The sequence below is a fragment of the Rhopalosiphum padi genome, chromosome 1, assembly GCF_020882245.1.
Source record: "Rhopalosiphum padi isolate XX-2018 chromosome 1, ASM2088224v1, whole genome shotgun sequence".
NCBI lineage: Eukaryota > Metazoa > Arthropoda > Insecta > Hemiptera > Aphididae > Rhopalosiphum > Rhopalosiphum padi.
The window spans coordinates 31,745,805-31,764,733 of NC_083597.1; the positions used below are offsets into that span (position 1 = coordinate 31,745,805).

Below are 18,929 nucleotides of genomic sequence, written 5' to 3' on the forward strand. Positions count from 1 at the left end.
TATTTTCGCTTTAGAGTGGATACTGTATGTATACTGCACGCGCATACCTAATAACACAATAATAATAGTCATATAATATGTGTGCATGAAATAAAATCGAACAAGATAAGCCTAGCATCTTATCAATGAGGTTTAATATTCGTATATTGTGTTACGTAAGGTGAACATTTTAATTTATTTTTTTTTCACCCGACGCATTAAATTTAACAATTGAGCCAAAATAAATTAGCATTTAATATAGCCACATACGAATCAGATACTCGTGTGTACAGTTACAGTATTATACAGTATTATTTTTTACACACTTCATTTCTGAAACAACGATGCTATGAACAACACAGGATTCAAGCGCGCGCGTGTATTACGTACACACGTGTATACATCAAAAATAATTACAAATCTAATCGCATTTATCACATTATAATCGTTTTAAACTTGAGAGCTTTTTAAGAATGTATACCGTATACGATGCCGAACGCAATACCGGGATATCTGTACCAACTATTATACCAAGGACAAAAGAAGGACGAAATTACCATGTTTTACTATATTTATAAAATGTATAGGTACATCATATTTGATATAAACCAAAGAAAACAAGAATCGTTCACTTGTAACGGAATCGGATTATTTAATTAGTTTTTTTTTACGTTATTTTCGAATCTAGTTTTTGAATTATTGACTTGGTCCATTATTTTTATGAAAACAGCATACTCAAAAACACGTTTTTGCTTGGGAATTCAGAACGTTTTCACACATGTTTTTAATTACTTTTTTTTTAAATAAATATTTTAATAATCTATGATCATTTAATAATCTCAATATAAAAGGTCGTATTATACGTATATGTACAAAATTGTTCTCCCATGATTTCTCGTCTGTTGATTAAATAGGGATATAATTGTGGTAGATCGGGCAACAAAAAGCTTTTTTTAATATAGTAATTTATGTTTCTTTAACGTCATTTAATGCGATTAAAACAAGTTTTAGTCGAGAGATTAAATCCGTTGTGGTGGTAGTTTGCAGACATATAGACGACGCCGTGCACATACGTTTAAAATAAATACTGACAACGTATATCCATATATTTAAATATCTTCAATTGGTACAATTTCATATTTTTTTTCAATATTTTCCATCTTTAAGTTATTTACATGACATAATACGTGGACAATATATTTTATACCCGATTGAATTAATAAAAGTATCCATAGTGTTGGTATCCAAGTTCGAACATTAAATGCTACAAAATCGTAAAAGAATTACGTGTTTATATGAGTTATTTATACTGTCTATGAACTGCAATAGACGACTTCCGGTTTAACTTGCTTTTTTAAAACAATTTGGGAAAGAAATTACTTTAGACTTGTGTCATTTGTGATTTATTTTTTTTTCGCCGAAACTGCCGTCTGCTACATAAGTCTCTATATAAATATTTAGAAAATTAGAATACGGTCGCGTGTGAAAATCTTTCGAATTTCCGGTTGTAAATTAAATATATTTTTTTCATCCTAAATTATTCGTGAAATATATGTTAACTAACGTACTTTATACTTTTAGTTCAATTTATTATTCACTAATTATGGCCCATAACTGTTCTGAATAAACATGTTTGATTCATCGTGTTTCGCCATATTTTTTATATATATATATATTTTATCTAATCTATGATGTAATATCTAAATTAATGTTTCCTGACAATTTTAACTCAAAACCAAGAAAATAATTTAATATTTTCACAGGAAAATATTGAAGGCATGTAATATTTACGTAAGCTAGCTAGTTTTATGTTAGTACAAAACTCTAACATAAATAACTTAATAGTTTTTAATACCCCAATAAATGTTTTGGGGTTGTTTTTGAATTTAAAACACCTGTATGTGAGTCGTATATGCTTATGACTTGTGAACAATATAACGAAGTAGATATATGTAGTATTATTGTGCTAAAGAATACAAGTTTATAATGAACATTTTATGTATTTTATATATACATGAGGTTTAATGCTACACAATATTATAATTCTTAAAAAGATTAACGCACTTATGTTTTGATAAGATAATGTCAAGAATCTGAATGTTTTGAATTTAAAACTACTTTGGGTATAAAAATGTTTCCTACATACCAAGATATCGATGTCCTTAAACCGGATTATTTTTCAAAACCAACCCTTCAATTAATACACTTTAACTTTTGTGATAATGATATTTCTTACTCGAAATATAATAATCAAAGAATACAATAAATTCATTAAGACAAGGTAAGTCCTAAACATTTGTTTTTTTTTTTAAACCCAATAAATAAACTACACAAATTACAATGCATTATCAGGTTTCTTGTTATTGATTATAAGTCACCTATGCAATGATTTTACTAGTGATTTTGCTATACACGTTGAAAATAACTATGTTTATGTTATAGATTTTTAATTATAGACAGAACATAAAATTATTTTCTCTAATGACTTTTACATTTTGATCCAAAATCTTCATAGACAAAGTGTAAAGATAAGGTTTCAAAAATTTCGTTAACATATATTTTATGGTTTCATTATACTACAGCTTATAGTATTAAAATTTTAATACAAATATTAAAGCAGTTTGACGTAAACAAATTATAATCAGATTCAAAAAATAGAAAATATTGAAATGTAGATACTATTTATTATTTAATAGGTACCTATTTCATATTTTATTAAAATACTCGTATACTTACTGTTTATATTCGATTTTAATTAAAAAAGTTTTTATTAGATTATAAAATTTATCAACTTAACTGAGGAATCTCCAAACTAAGACCTTCAACTTTAATCAACATAATGATAATATATTAAGAAATTATAAATGTTAAAAAATGAAAAATCGACAATAAGTACATAATAATTATATAAATGTGAATTGTATAGTTTTAAGGAAAACTAAAAATGTTTAGACTTGTATAATAATATGAACAGAATTAGTAATAACAAAAAAAATATAACATTATATTATATGTATATATATCATAAAACAAATTAATTTATTTTCTTAGCTCAAAGCCTCGAAAAGCTACACGGAAAAAAATAATTACTGTATAATTTTATACTCTAAAAATTGTATATGACCCGTTTCTTCACTCATTTATAAACTTGGAAACGTCTGAATTGGATAATTAATTACAAATTGATAACTACTAAATTTGTTTAACTTATTTATACAAACAAATATTTAAGAATATTATCCTTAACCACACAATACATTATATAATATTTTTATGAACTGTTTAATATGTTCGTTTATATTATATAGTATATTACTAGGACTAACTCAGTAAAAAAGTTCTTCTAATTTATTAATTATTTAACAGAATTTTATCGTGTTATTTTATAAAAATTTAAAATACATTAGTACAATATGTTTATACAATAAATAAAATATTACTGCTTTTTTTGTATCAACTATAATATATTAATACAACTTAAATTAACTATTACCTAATGTAATATGAATATTTCCATATTAAAGTGGTTTAAATAACATAAATTATTTAATTAGCTATTAGCCAAGAGAGATGAATGTCGTGGAAACCAAAATAATTATATAGGTATCTTTTATACTTAATTAGCCAATTTCCAGTGGAACTAAAAATATTATCATATAAATAATATACTCATGTAACATTAATAATATGTGAATTAATCTACAACAAGATATCTTAATCGAGCAATCGTTAACATATCCTTACAAAATATTATATTAGAAGCATCACCCAGCATGTTGTATACAGTATATCAATCTATAATTTTGTAATGTTTATTGCCTGAAAATGGACGAATATATAGGATATATTTCGGTATAGCCATGGATATATGTACTCAATATCGTTTAATCGTTTAAAATTTGATAAAATATAATTCTACATTACTACAATATACTACCTATATGAAACACGTTACTATCTACAGTGAAGTTTTTGTCTAAAACATTTGGATTTATTATAATGCTATTTTACCTATTAGTTATAGATATAAATACAAGTTTTTATACATTTATTTTAAGCTATACTGATTCCTCGATCCTCGCTGTAACATCTAATAACATGCTAATGAATATTCATTGAAACGTTTATTTTAACTGTATAAGCGTTAATTATAAATTTACGTATTTAGAGCAAAAAGCTCGTTTCTTAGAATATTGTAGTAATTTGCAAGAAAAAGATTTCAATTAAAAATCTCTCTTTATTACGAATTTGTTTAAATCTGAATTGTAATAATTTCACATTGGTACTACGAAACGAAACAACCCAAACAAGTTATAACGTAAATTATCAATATATATTTTTTTATTTGAACAGCATCAAAGTCTTTATAGTTAGTGTACAATTTACGTACTTTAACCCTAGGTAGTTAGCTATTATTTAAAAAAAATAATAGTTTATTATTATAAATTGTGGGCTTTAATACCTCTTCATATTTTACGTATCAGTGTGTCGCTCATATCAATAATTTTAATTGCATATAATATGTAAATCGCGTACATACAACTAAATATTTAAAACAAATTTATATATATAGCGTAACTATCTATAGAAAATATGTAATTTTCAATAATATTGCATGATTTCATAAAATATTCACTTAATTTTGACATGTTCACACATATGCGGAGTGGAGTAGCACAGAGGTTCTTTACTCATCTAAACTTTGTGAACACCTATAACTCAAAAATTGCTCGTCGAAATTAGATTTATACAAATGAAAATACTTTGAATATTTTTCTGCTACAGAATATGAAATTGAAAAAATTGTCATCGTAAAGACAAGTAAAAACTTAAAATAATATATTTTTAAAAATGTTATATTAGTTTTTAATATAATGAATTACCTATTCGTGATAAAAATTCACCTTTAACTTATATGTTTACGCCTATCGCCAGAATTTTAATCAGTCGTTTGAGAAACCAAAATTTATCAAAAAGAAATTAAATTAGCATGTCCCAGGGCCTGGACTAACAAAATTTTCTTTTGATTACTATTATTTTCACCGCTAATAAAACTATTTTTAATGTAAAATAAGTCAGAGTTCTCTTAAAATGTATAGATATTAGATTTTCATATAGTATATAAAATATCTAATAAATAAAGCATGATTCCATTTTTTTGAGCAAAACGGTTTCTCGTATGAGTGATTCAATTATACAATTGTATAATAATTAATGATAAAAATGTAGACTTCAAAAGTTCAAATCACAGATAGCATAGGTCCTCACTCCTCTTCAGATTTCAATTTAAAGGATGCTAAATAGTCGATGTCCCACAGACCCGTGAGGTAATTAAAAATTTTAAAATGTTACTGAATTATTAATAAAGACTATATAATACATAACTAACAATAAGTTTACAATTATGCATCATATATCGAATATGATTTATTCAATATGATAAGGTAAACGTTTTATATTATGGAAACGAATAAACAAATATTAATTAAAATTAATATAATTTTTATTTTATGTATCAGACAAATAAGTACTCAGTAGGTATTTTTTATTTTTTATTATTATTAAAAGTCTGTCCACGGCATCTGTGGCCATTGGACGTAATATTACATTAATATTTAAATATAAAGATTATACAGTTAATAGCAATAACAAATTTAGAATTTTCTAAACTTCTAGTATACACAGTATACTGTATAATTTATTTAAAAAAATATAAATATTAAATAACGTAATACTAAATAATACTAGTAATATTAGTTATTGACTTATTGTGTTTTATTGATTTGTGGATTTGTATTACATTTAATATATGATTAGAATATGATGAATTTGGAAATGTTGTTAGGTTCTAGGTTTAATGTTTTAATTAGGATATCGGAGATTAACCCTCCTAATAGTTGTATATTCTGCATTCGGTTAGAATGCGTTTTACTGCAAGAACGATCCCACAACATATGAAAATAAGAGTGTCTTTTTTTCTTTATTGGATTTAAGTGAGTGATGCGTGTATTATAACGTATTCTGCAGTCAGTTGATAAAAGTAACACTTTTTAGGGGTGTTGACGAAAAAAACTAAGATATTGTAATGGTTCGTTAGGTTTGGTTGACAGTTTTTTCTATTCCTTCTCCCACTGATGAAGTGTATTCATTTGGATTACTTTCTTTATATACCACTTAGAGGAGAAGAGAAGAACGATATAAGCAATATATTGTTATTATTATATTCAATGCATTGATAGTGATTAATTATGTAGTATACATAATATTCAATTATATTTTGTAATTGTCGTCATCGACCGTAGCTCATAAGAAACAACGTCAAAAAAATATGTGACACAGATGAACTTTTTTCACCGTACACTACAGGTAAGGTTTCTATATTATGTTAGGAAGCATCGAATCATCGGTTCCCCCGTCGCAATGTCGAAAAAGCCGACCGGTAACGCCAAGAATATTAAACACGTGTGCGTCGTTCTCGCTCACTAATCTGTATGCAGAGAATAATAATTGTGATGATTGAGTAGTGAGTAGCACACGTATTTGAATCCGCGGCGTCTTTCCTATTGTCTGCACGTCGTCGCAGTATATATATATAGATATACCTATGAATTATGATAGCTATGGTGATGCATGTTACATATTCTAAAAATATGCGATGTTCTCATTCAACGTAAGTAAATAATGTAAGTATATTATATTATAATATAATATGCGCACGCGTTGCTTATTAGAATTCATCATTTTTTCAATAAAAATACACAACAGTTTATACGTATTACGCACTTGCGTATATTATTATATTATAAGTATAGGGTGATTATTTTAAAGTTATAAATATATGGTATTTTTTTAAGTATCGACGTTTTCGGTTGAAATATTTTCTTTACATAATTTGATTTAGGTTCAAAACAATGTTTATAAAAAAAAATTTTCCTGGAAATTTTAATATAAATGAATTTTGAATGATTAACTCACGATTAAATTAATAATGACTTATAAATATTTAAAGTATAGTTATTGAGTCATGAACTGCAGAGTAGGAAAGAACCTCGCAACATTTTAGTACACTCATCATCTGTAATTTATCTATAGAAAATACTCTACTCTTCTAAGCATTTTATTTTTTTTTATTATTTCAAATATAATGTTTAACTTATAAAAATTACACATATGTATATAATATTTCTGAAAATTCGCGTATCTACTTAATACACAGCCACACAGGTATAGTCGGTGTATAGATTATACAGTATAATAATCTAGCATGTTCTCGCTTTACGAACGTATTAAACCTTAATGATTTACTTATTATACGAGTATATACTACTAAATGGATAAAAAAAAGCGCTCGTATTAAACACCTCAAATATATACCTGATATAAAGGAATGCTGAAAGTATGCCTAAATACACGCGCGTAGGACGCGTACGGCGTGTATAATAAAATAATAATCATGGACTGTAATAATTTCATTAAACCCACAAAACCAATTGACTGTTAAAAATCAGCGTTGTTCTTTTTAGTCTCAGCTCGAGCATTCAGGTGTATATGTTACATTTTAGGCACTTATATATTATGTGTTCTGTTATGGCTTCTCTCCACGGGAGCGTAAACGCCATACCTTTAATAATGTATAATATTATATTCGAACGATTATAATAATAGTACATATAGAGATAGAATCTATATGTATTACATATTGTTCTGGTGTTAGACTATAATATATTGATGCATGTATATTATATATATATATATATATATGTGTGTAATATTGTATATCATCATACATTATTATAATTTATTTAAATATTTTGAAATTTATTTGATAAGTTGACTTATGTTCTAAAAAAAAAAAAAAAAAATGTTAAGTTCTTACACCACAGTGATATTAATATGGTCTCTCATATGATCATCATGGTTAAAGCATTTATTCTCGATTTCAAGCATATAATTTTTAATTTATGATACATGCTTATAAATTGATTTTACATCTATTGATTCCAGTTTATGTTAGTGCGTCAAATTTATTAATATTAAACATACAATTTTTGAATAATTTAATCGACATAATATTTTCTTGGATTTTTAATTTAAACTTTAAAATGTAAGACAGCTGGTTATGTATATTGCATTTGTGAATTGTGCGTATAATATACGTATTACAGAAACTAATAAACTATAGTATACCCAATTTTGGTGTAATTATAAAATGATATACCAAACATAATATAAAAATTTATTTCGACGAACCATAATTACATATTTTAAGTTGTATAAATTATTTTTGGTTAAACACTTAAACGTATGTGAAATTAAAGACATAAAATTTGAAAAAAAAATAGACTGTTGTGAACGTATGTACAGTTGTACTTACGTAGTTACCCTATGTATAGGTTTAATAAAATATAAATATAATTGATAGAAAAGTTATGTATAATATTCATTATCATTATTTTAATTTAAACATTACAATAATATTATCGTTTACCGTTTACCCAATATTGGTTGATATTGTATTATATATTTTATTTTTATACACCATTTTCTAATATCCCTTTTCAATTTCATTGAAGTTAGATTGTAGTATAGATTTTTCAACAAACACTTAAATACGACCTCTCTAAAATACAATCAGTGCTCAAATTATAATTTAAAGGAGTGCTCTATGAAACTTCTGTATAATCCCTAAAAGTGTTAGGTCGACAATAACACATCATTGCAACACACATCATCATAAATTATATATATTATTATTTATGTATCTCTGTATATATTTCCACTGTAGACTAATACAATAATGCGTATACGCGTATACGTACACGTTTTATTATTTATTTTTACATAGAATGAACGCTGCACGTTATTGTATTCTGCAGAAAAGGAGTGTAGAATTCCTTTGAGTGCCAAATACCGATGTTGAGGTGTATTTTAATACTACGAAACTTACGCGGTGGTGAACTAAAATCAAAAAGTGAAATGTTTAAATTGAATTACAGTCTACCGAACGTAATAATTATGAATTACCTAAATGAATTCGATACGCTTTCTCCAAAAATTTTAGTTATACATAAATACGTTTTTATTAAATTTTAAATCTCACGTTCAATCGGATAGTCAAATCGTCATTGTGCATGTGCTAGAGTAACATGTAATGAGGGCTAATATAAGTGAGTATTACGAGTACCTATATAGTAACGGGTTACCTATATGTGATATTGTAAAAAAATAGGATCATTATTTTATAAGTGGACAAAATTGGACAACCTCACAACTCACATTACTCATACTTAATAGTAAAATAGCTTGTATATTTTTTTCCGCGGAGAGAGGGATTAAAAGGGGTCAAATATTGGGAATACCAGAACTTTTCTAAATAATTGAGAAAAACTAACAAAAAATAGGAATATTAACGGTATTGGGTCATATGTATTTATTTTTATTTATTGTAATTCAAAAAAAAATAATTATAGAAACTTGAAATTTTCACAAAATGCCTCAAAATTTTCTAGACATCATTTTCCAAAAATGTTAATTCTTTTATTCGCTTTAGGTATATATTTCAAATGTTGTACTTGATTTATTTTTTTATCGATTTTAGTTAATTTGACAATTTTTCTTGCACCTATAAATGTTTTAAAAATGTATTACAAAGTCCCTCATTATAATTTTCTTTAACTTACATAATAATTTTTTTTGAAGGAAAAAACTTTTATAATATGTAATAATATAATTTCGTTTAAGCGTTTAACCATTTTGATTTTGTATGTATTGATATTAAATTTATGGTACTTCAGAAGAATGAGTTAAGTATATATTTCCGCTAGACCTCATCCTCGATATCTTGTTATCAAGACTGCCGAAGACTTGCTTATGTCTATGCCCTTTATAGACCTATATAATGTGTGTCTCTGTACATAAGTAATATATAGTTAATTATAAAATATACTAAGTATAGGTTCAGAAAAATACAATTGGAACGTACGTGGGTATACTTAGAAATAAAATACGTATACGAGAGGGTATCGGTTGTGTATACAGAAATCGAATTTCTACGGAAACATATCGTGAGTAAAAAGTCGCTCGTGTGACAAGACGCGACCGATCGAGAAAGATAGAAAAACGTTAACCCTCGGATGTGTGGACGAGAAAAGAAAAATACACTAGGCGTGAACTCGCGGCGGAATGCACCTGGCGGCGGCGGCTCACCGGTCTGCCCTTATACCAGTAACGGCGTTGCGTATATTATATACAGAGGTGTTCCGGTTCTCGTTGTATTTATCAAACACTTAATAATAATATGTATTCTGAGGGCACGCGCTGCCGAACCCCGGCGGTTTCTTTCGTGCGCTCTTTTTTCTCCGCTCGTCATCGCGGCGGGGAAAAAATAACCCGAAAAAGACGACAGCTGCGCGCGGATGTACAAGGGGGCGCCGCCCGGCAAACGCTGCAGTATATATATACTTATACCTTATATATATTACCAGAAAACGCGGGCATACACGAGCCATGTGTATACGTATATATGTACATAAATACGAATAATTATATTATTTCTCTCTTGCGCGTACCTATATACATGCGTATATACATCTATGTGTGTAAGCCGCCACTGCCGGTAGATGTGTGTAGGTATAATGTATATAAAAGTGTTGGCGACGGGCGCGCGTGCAGAGTTCATGTATAAGAAAAGAATAAAAAAAAAAAGGTCCGGAGGACAGCTGCCCGCCCGTTTGTCTTATTATATATTATATCATATTATATATATTGTGAGACGCGGCAGCAAGCGCGCTCGGCAGCTGCTTCTCACACACACACATAATATTATTAAATACAGTCGATGTGTATATAGGTAGGTACCTAAGTTTATTATTATTGTTAAACGCGTATTATTTTTTCTTTTCATTCACTCTTACCCCCCTTCTCCACCGCCAGACACACACGCACACACCCCAAGATCCCGAGCAGGGTCTTTTCCCGGCGTTTTCTTCTGCACGGCCGTCGTGACACTGCTGCATCGCAACACAGCAGTCGGAGGCGCATATCACATTATTATCGTCATCTCACAAGGTGCAACTTATAATATTACCACCTTGACACTGCTGCAGCCCCGCCACTTGCAGGTCACGCGTACACACATATACACACGTGCATGCATAATAATCATATATATATATACCATCTGCCACTGCGCGGAAACAGCGGTTCTCGGCGCGCACGAGGTTTGGCGCGTGTGTCGTGTCCGCTGCCGTTGCAGCCACATAATAATATTATACGTTTTCATATTGTATGCGCGTAACGTAATATTCTCTTTTGATGTGCATAATAATATATACAAATAATATAATAAACGGCGTGTGTGCGTTTTACGTGTAGGTTATTATATTATGCGAGTCGCCGCCGAAGTATATGCCTACATTTTCGAGATGTAAACGACGTGCGTCAGGTGTTCGGGACAATTTGAATCGATGCGCGCCGCCGCTCGAACCCGCCGAATTTGTAAAATAATTATTGTCGAACGGTTTTTCGCGCGTCCAGCTATTTAGAATGTCCGGCGACGTTATTTTGGTTTTCAGCGCGAGGAGGCGGAATTTTGTTCACATCATAATATATGACTTGGCTATATATTATTGTGTCTACAACGCCTATATAATAATATATAATGTACATCACAACCTTTGTCGTTTGTTGTGGCGACGGTGCAAGCGACTCTCAAGCCGACGTTTTCACTGCGCTATATATAGAAATTAGAAACCGAATCTAGGACGTTTTTCTCCGGAAAATATTTAGATAGGATATATGGCCCCAGGAGTTTGTAAGCCATATATTAAATTATCTATGTTATAATAAAAATTGAGTTGATTCCAAAACTTTATATAATGTGTATTATTAAAATAAAAATTAATACAAAATTATGTTTTAAAAATCGCAGATCAAACGTTCTTTAATCAAAATACGCCGAATGCCCCAAACGTCCCATGATAGGGGGCTATATAATACTTCATGGGTACCAAATGTCCTGTCTTCTTTCGATATTTCCAGGGATGAAATGTTCGGGAATTCAATTTTTTGACGTGGATGATCCGTTTATCGTAAAAAAACATACGTGCGTCTATAATAAGCCCGGTTAAAAAGTTGTATTTATTCTGTAACGACAACGTTTTAATGTGTTTTTTTTATCATATGGAATACGGTGGAATCTAAGTTTACCGATTACATTCGTATTAACACGTATAGACGGATCATAATGTATAAAACCAAACGAATGAGAGAGATTTGTAATTAAATGTAAAATACAATTTCTAAAATATAGTAATTATTCTGTATAGTTTATAAAATATGCCATTCTATCGTTATATATTGTCAAAAGAGACAAAGGTCTATTGTATACCATTTTAGGTTTCGTTTTAATATAATTAAATTTAAGAAATTTCCTTTGAAAAATCACTAAAAATTCAAATTTCTGAATTTGAACATCACTAATCAGAATTTACTAAGATCTGCGACTGTTTGAATTTCCTATGCAGATTTATAGTACTTACAATGTTTTGTTCATTTTTTATTCATCTATAATTAAAAAATGTATATATATATAAACAATTTTTTTTTCAAAGTAGATTCTTCTTTTTCTTTTATTAGTATTTAACAAACATATATATAATTATAATCGGAAACAAGAAATTACATTTAAGTGTGAACAAACGGATTTTTTTTCCGAAGTCACTATTGTGGAGGCCCCGGGGCTGTCGCCTCGATTGCTCTCCCCTAAATCCGGCCCTGTGTTTATTATTGATTTACTATATTCTATACATTACCCACAATACTTAAATTTGAAGAAAGAATTATAGTACAGGCGATGAATGGCTTGAAGGAAGACTCGCATTCGAATCACCTTTTACAATGAAATAATAGATTAAATAATTATATCATTTCGTCAGGGATTTTGATGCGTACCTTTATTTTATAGACGTATACACATGTAGGAAAGACCAATATTATATTATACAATTTACTATTTAGGTATAATACAAATACATATTATAATAACATATATATAGCATTGTTTTATGTATTTAAGTATTTCTATTGATTTTTGGAAAAAGAACGGCTAGTTTATTTTAATATTATTATTATTGTAAAGCATATGCAGCGTGTTCCCGATCGCTTGTACAAAACGTGTGCCGAATGTGTTTTTATAATGTTGTTACATTTTATTATAATATGTTTAATATAATATTTCGACGACCTGAATGACGGCGGCGGTACAATGTGTGCGGCCTTTTGGCCCCCCGCGGGAGTTATTCGAACATGACGTCATTTCCGTTGTCGTGATAACGGCCGCACTGACATACCCATGATTTTTATAGTTCCGGCCGTTCCGGGAAACACTATTATATAATATTAATGATACATATAATATTGTGTATATCATAGACGTATATGCGCTATAATAATAATAATATTGAACTGCCACGAACCGGCGGAGCGCGCATGCAGCACAACCTTGAAGAATCTGCAGATAACGCGGAAAATAAAAACAAGTCGTGTCATGGCTTATGTTTCTGTGGCGGCATATTATTATTACAATATTTTTATTTATAACATAATATATTATATTATATTATCACGTGCCACGTTGATGATGTGCTCTGCCATTTCAGGGAAGGTCGCTAGCAATTTCTTCTCTTGTAGCACAAAACGTTTTCTCAACATTGTACATAATTCATATTGTAGCACACGTTACAGTTTTCTATGTAGGTATTAATTCCAACCCTACAACACATAAATAACCGATCCACGTAAAAATTGAAGAATTTTGATTTCCAATACCTCAAATTTCCTTGCTCGAATAAAATAGACATTTTCATAATCTTTTGAGTAAATATATTTTGAATAAACATACTACATAGACTTCTCAGAAATTAGAAATTTCAAAATTGCATCAAATTAAGACATTATTAAGTCGTCCTTGGTTTTCGACAAAAAAATGCCATTAATTTCAATGTATTATATTCGTCAAATACAGTGCTCTAACCAGTGCCGCGTTAAGCTCTGTTGCCGCTCTTAAGAAAATTACAATTCAAAAATTTGCCACCCTGGGACAATTCCCCCCCTAGACCCCTGTTAAACGCGGCTCTGGCTCTAACTAACAGCTGGAAAGAGTGGTGTGGTGAACAGCATCGCTAAAGCGCCTCTGTTTTGAAAAACGTATGGTCCAACAATCTAAAGAGGAAAAAGTAAATTTGAGAGTCATCAATAAAATCCATGCAAAAGGTAAATAAAAAATAACGAAATTAATAGCGTTAGGACTGCTAGAAGTTTACAAAAAGTCACTTTAAAATATGAAAACTATAAAATACCTTGCGAATTGTGTTCAAATGTCTTAACTACTTGTGTTATTTTAATATTATTGTCAATTCATTTTAACAAAAAGCTTTTGTCTATGATTGTATCACACAAGGATGCCGGAGTCTTAACTCATATTTGTATTATTGGCTAAATACCAACAATTCATACTCGAAAAGGGATATTTCTCCCATCATCGAAAGTCTATATACCGAACCAGACTGCAGACTTTACTAAAGAACTTAATTGGTATTTTTGAGTTACACGATATTGTTGATTTTCTAAGACTTGTAACTTCTAAAATTAAATTATCCACAAAATTACTTATACTGTATTATATTTGCATACAGATTGTATACTTTTTTTTTATATTTCTAAAAAAAAAAAAAAAAACTTCTTTAATATTATTATAAATTATCTAAATCCTATTACAATTATTTTTTTGTTAAAGCAAATTTATATTTTCTTTAAAAGTATAAAATTTTGAAATAATGTACATTGGTAGAACTTTTTCGTATTCAAAATGTCTAAAATTCTTTAAAAATTAAAAAACACGAACATGAATCTAAAAATGATTGTTATGCTTATTTATCCATTATTACCTATTGATGATTAACATAACTTTGTATTAATTGCTAAATAATGTGTAACAATTGATTACAAAATTGCAATTCATAATTCTGTGCAATTTTTATGGCTAAATTTATTAAAATGATTTTATTCAATATTTCCATACTCGAAATTATTTATATTGAATATTATTCAAAAAATAGAAGAAAAAGATTGATATTATTAATTGAGCTAACAGGTAAATTGGCGGAAACTGATAATTTCCTTTATAAACACCTCAAACAACCTGTCCCCAGCTAATGACAGATCTCTCACTAATCATTGGTTTGATGGAATTTTCATTTTTTTACGCCGTCTTTTCTGTCTTTTCTAGAGCAAGTAGGTAGTGGCACATTCTTATACCTATATTATATCAAAGGGCTTATTGGGTTTTAACATTAAAAAATAAAATTATATCATTTTTACAAATAAAAATATATTATTGTTGTGTATCCAGAATCTAACAATATATATTGTGTTTTCTACTTAACATTTATATACGTAGTTATATTTATTATATACAATATACATGGTTATTATAATCACTTATCGACCGCGCGGTGGTGTCGTGCGTGCATTATAATTTAAATTATAATATAATATGCAGTGTATTCAATTTGTTTATTTATTTTAGAATTATAAGTTATCGAAGAAAGAATTTCGTTTTAAGTAGTAACATTTTCTGGTTTCAAAATAGAGCTCGTTAACATTTTCTCCGCAGAGTCTATATGTTTGCAATTTAGTAGAACCAGACGTTTTGTAGGACCGCCATACTCATACAGTATGATGGTGGGCTTATATTGCGAGTGGGTCCATAAAATATGTTGGTGTTATAACTAAAAATAAACCAAGCATTATAGTGAGAAAATAAAAAAATCTACTTTGGTTGTCCTTGGAAACCTATATATATTACGTGTTATGTACTTATGTATATAATAATGCGTAGAATCTACTTAAACATTTTTAAATAATAATAATATTTACTAATAGTATTCAGTGTTTTATGAATATGTATTTATTTTCAATTAATAAACATAGATTTATCTTAATATAATACATGGTTGATTCGATGGTTTATACAAGTTATACGACTATTTAAATTTTATACAGCCCTTTTCCATTACATTTTGACCATTTATTTTCATAAAATAGTAAGCAAATTCTTCGCAAAACACTATTATAGTATCTATAAAAGTTAATTAAATGTCAAATTTGATGGTTGTCTAATTTTAATATACTAAAATTTGAATAAATTACTCGTGAGAATATTTAAGGTGTAAAATACATTGTGGAATGTACATAATTTGTTGTTAATTAAATTAATATTATACATTTGAATAAACATCGATTGTTTAGTGACGAACTGACGACTATGCGTATTATATTATCACAGTTACAGTTTAACAATTATTTTAAATCCCTTAAACATTATTTTCATTTAATTTAATTTTTGAATTAATTAGGTATACATTATGTTTTAATTTAATTATTTTATAATTATTTTAATTTTATGTATTAATATTTATTATCATTTATTTGATTCTCATCAAAAATATAGTTATTGACTATTTAATAATTTATGATTTTTTATTTTTTTAGAAGACATTTATTTGGAATAGCAATGAAACTCAAAAACATTTGTGCTACAACTCTCTTATCGTGGACGATAACCAGGGTCCGTAATTGGTCAATATTCCGAGAAGTATTTGAGAAATATTCCAAAAAAAATCATACAAAAACTGTGAAAAACCGTAAGCAAGCATCAATTTTTATCATGTTTATTCTTAGGTAAACAGTTTATCGTTATTAATAATTAAAAAGGTAATATAATAATCTGTATATATACACTATAAGTATAGTTTTTTTAACAAATAAACTATTATATTATATCAAGTAAATGGAATAAATTTATTTAATATTTTAAACAGTAATGGCCAACAGTTTAATAGGAATTATTTTGGTATAATATAAATGTACCTATAAATAATATTTAATACTACAACTAAAAAAGCGATAAAATGTACATGAAAAGTAATATTATTTTCTATTTACTATTTTTCCTGTATAAATGTATAATATATAATTAATACAAATTCAAAAAATGTAATGATTATATCATCTGAATTTCTTCGATTCTATATTTTAATAATAATGGCTGATGCGTATGTGGTATATCGTATATATATATTGAAATAATAAGTGAACTGAAGTGGATCGAAATTATATATTTTTTTAATTTGGACAACAGTCATAAACGTTATTAATTTTGTTTTATTGAAGATAATGCAAATAATGTATATGATAATATAAAATCATCAATCAATTATAATAAAACACAGCCAATGGTTGGTCGCCCCGATCGCTCCTCCCTCACTAAATCCACGCCATAACCTAAACCACTGTAGTGGTAGAGAACAGAAGTAGGTACGTAGAATTATAAATTCATAAAGGTTATAGCAATTTCTTTTAAAACATATTATACATATTTATTACTTTTAGCATGATACAAATTACAATTATATTATTTGTTCATGTGGTTGGTTTCCATTATTGGGTACCAATAGGTACAGCAGAATCTATATAAGGAACATTATTAATTAGGTATACTCATCTAGTCATACATTTTAACAATATAGAATAGGACTAATATTTTATTATTAGTATTAGTGTATTAAGTGTTTAAATATATGCAAGCAATAATAAACAATTTCATGACATTATCACAAAATATATAATATTATACTTGCAAAGTTGCAAACAATTGTATTAATACAATATGACAAGTATATACATATAATATTTATGATATACCTACTATCTAATTACAGGTTGTACATCATTAATAACTATTTATTTTAATTTTCTTAACGATAAACGATAGGAATAATGTTAAATTTATTTGGTATAAAAAGAATATCAAAGACACAATAATTTGGAATTCATTAATTTGACATTGATTATCTAAATATTTGTAATGAAGTACCGTGTTTATATGAAATTTAATATACACACATTAACCAAACCATAATATCCTTATTTAAATAAAATAGTTGATATAGTACCATGGGTATATATTATAATAGCTAACAAGAATAATAAGATAGACACAAATGGGTGTGATAGCAGTGATATATAATGGTAATCTCCTCCGACAAGTCAAATACTTACAATTCTTTAAATTCCATTAAATTGTATCAATGACAGCAAATATCACCACATAAATAACTACTTTAAATGTTAGTGTTTAGATCAACAAGATCATTAACGTTTCATACTTTGAACTCTCATTCATTGAATAGCGAACATCAAAATTCAAATGTGTGATTTGTTAGTATGCATAAGTATATGTATATTATATTGTATAATATATCATACGTCACTATTTCTACTATATAATATGTTTACTTTAATAACTCATTACTGTAACCCATCTCTATAGTTGATAAAATGTCAAAAACTGAAAGAAAAAAATTCATGGTGATGAACATATATTGCATGTATTATTATGTATATTTATATTCACCAACGCCTGCTATTATATTATGCATTGTCTGTGTAAGTCCAATCTCGTTTCGCTCGTTAATCATTGATAATAATAGGTATACAGGTTGATTCACCGAGTATACTCACTGTTCAGCATTTTTTCACTCCCATTTTTCCTTTAATAAAAACTTTATTTAAATTTTAAATTCTAATTTTTGGAATTTTTAAGTATATAAATTTATATTTTCTAATGTTTTGATTTAAACTATTTAAGGTGTGGCTTGTGAAGGTGATATCAATTTTTTTTTTAAATGCAAATTGCCATTTTTTCTTTTAATCGTTATGGGCAGTGGCCAGTTTATCTTCTTGTGAATGTTTATGCATCGAATGCTAGAAGTTTCAAACATATTTTATGAACATACATATTTTATGAGGATAATAGGCCCAAATGATAATAGGTTTGAAAAATATGAATTTTTGAGGCTATGATAATTTAAATATTATTGTAAGTTATA

At 27.9% G+C, this 18,929-nt stretch overlaps 1 protein-coding gene across 1 annotated transcript in view; it reads left to right on the forward strand.

The window, feature by feature from the left end:
* Positions 1 to 16,829, forward strand: part of LOC132932361 (zinc transporter ZIP11) — a 61,894-nt gene extending 45,065 nt beyond the window's left edge. Inside the window, exon 8 of the mRNA XM_060998707.1 lies at positions 16,531 to 16,829. The gene's annotated coding sequence lies outside the window, so the exon portion shown is untranslated. The remainder of the gene's footprint in view (positions 1 to 16,530) is intronic.
* The last annotated feature ends 2,100 nt before the right edge of the window (positions 16,830 to 18,929 follow it).